This window comes from Calonectris borealis, unplaced genomic scaffold (genome assembly GCF_964195595.1).
Source record: "Calonectris borealis unplaced genomic scaffold, bCalBor7.hap1.2 HAP1_SCAFFOLD_77, whole genome shotgun sequence".
NCBI lineage: Eukaryota > Metazoa > Chordata > Aves > Procellariiformes > Procellariidae > Calonectris > Calonectris borealis.
This window is the reverse complement of record NW_027441478.1, coordinates 148,238-150,263: the sequence shown is the minus strand read 5'-3', so window position 1 is coordinate 150,263 and position 2,026 is coordinate 148,238.

Here is a 2,026-nt window from a genome sequence, read left to right as displayed (position 1 = left end):
GCTCGGGTGCCCAGGGGCTGAGTGCTGGAGGTGGCTGGGTGTGCGGGGCACTGGGTTCCTGGGTGCTGGGCATGTCCAGGTGCTGCGGGCTGCTTGCTCGACGCCGGTACATGCCAAGCCACCAGCACCCATCTCCCCGAACTGCTCAGCAGCCAGCACTCTCAGCGCCTCGCAGAGGGCACCCCAAGCGCCCAGCATCCAGCACACGCACATGCTCAGCACTGAGCACCCCCCGTGCCCAACACGCCGCAACCCAAGTGCCCTCACCCAGCCGTGTAGCAGCCCCAGTGCCCAGCACCACACATGCCCTTTCACAGCCCCACTAGCACCGAGGCTCCGCACTTGCTCTGCCGTACAACCGTCCAGCGTGCCGGAGCCGAACTCCAAAACGGAGAAGCACCCCGTCGGGCTCCAACTCACAATCAGCCGAGACCGAAAGGTGTTGGCGGCTCGCACCTTCCCTTCGCAAGGCCTTCGCAGCCGGAAAAGCGAGGGGCTCTGGGCTTCCTCTACCCCGTACCTCCGACGTTCACTGGAGCCCCGTGGGGTTGGATGGGGCCATTCTCCTGAAGTGGAGTGGGGACATCCCTCTAGCATGGGGACGTTCTCCTGAGGTGGGGTGCGATGTCCCTCTGGCATGGAGCGGGGATGCATGCTGGGCACTGGCATGCTGTGTGCCGTGCATGTCCCGGTGCTGGGTTGTCCAAGGACTGGGAGCTGGGGGTGCTGGGTACTGGGCACGGCCAGGTACGGTGTACTGGATGTGTGTTGCTGGGCTTGCTCAGGAGCTGGCAGTGCTCGCGACGGCCAGGTGCTCGATATTCGGATGCTGGTGCTCGGGTGCCCAGGGGCTGAGTGCTGGAGGTGGCTGGGTGTGCGGGGCACTGGGTTCCTGGGTGCTGGGCATGTCCAGGTGCTGCGGGCTGCTTGCTCGACGCCGGTACATGCCAAGCCACCAGCACCCATCTCCCCGAACTGCTCAGCAGCCAGCACTCTCAGCGCCTCGCAGAGGGCACCCCAAGCGCCCAGCATCCAGCACACGCACATGCTCAGCACTGAGCACCCCCCGTGCCCAACACGCCGCAACCCAAGTGCCCTCACCCAGCCGTGCCCAGCATCCAGCAGCCCCAGTGCCCAGCACCACACATGCCCTTTCACAGCCCCACTAGCACCGGGGCTCCGCGCTTGCTCTGCCGTACAACCGTCCAGCGTGCCGGAGCCGAACTCCAAAACGGAGAAGCACCCCGTCGGGCTCCAACTCACAATCAGCCGAGACCGAAAGGTGTTGGCGGCTCGCACCTTCCCTTCGCAAGCCCTTCGCAGCCGGAAAAGCGAGGGGCTCTGGGCTTCCTCTACCCCGTACCTCCGACGTTCACTGGAGCCCCGTGGGGTTGGATGGGGCCATTCTCCTGAAGTGGAGTGGGGACATCCCTCTAGCATGGGGACGTTCTCCTGAGGTGGGGTGCGATGTCCCTCTGGCATGGAGCGGGGATGCATGCTGGGCACTGGCATGCTGTGTGCCGTGCATGTCCCGGTGCTGGGCATGTCCAAGGACTGGGAGCTGGGGGTGCTGGGTACTGGGCACGGCCAGGTACGGTGTACTGGATGTGTGTTGCTGGGCTTGCTCAGGAGCTGGCAGTGCTCGCGACGGCCAGGTGCTCGATATTCGGATGCTGGTGCTCGGGTGCCCAGGGGCTGAGTGCTGGAGGTGGCTGGGTGTGCGGGGCACTGGGTTCCTGGGTGCTGGGCATGTCCAGGTGCTGCGGGCTGCTTGCTCGACGCCGGTACATGCCAAGCCACCAGCACCCATCTCCCCGAACTGCTCAGCAGCCAGCACTCTCAGCGCCTCGCAGAGGGCACCCCAAGCGCCCAGCATCCAGCACACGCACATGCTCAGCACTGAGCACCCCCCGTGCCCAACACGCCGCAACCCAAGTGCCCTCACCCAGCCGTGCCCAGCATCCAGCAGCCCCAGTGCCCAGCACCACACATGCCCTTTCACAGCCCCACTAGCACCGGGGCTCCG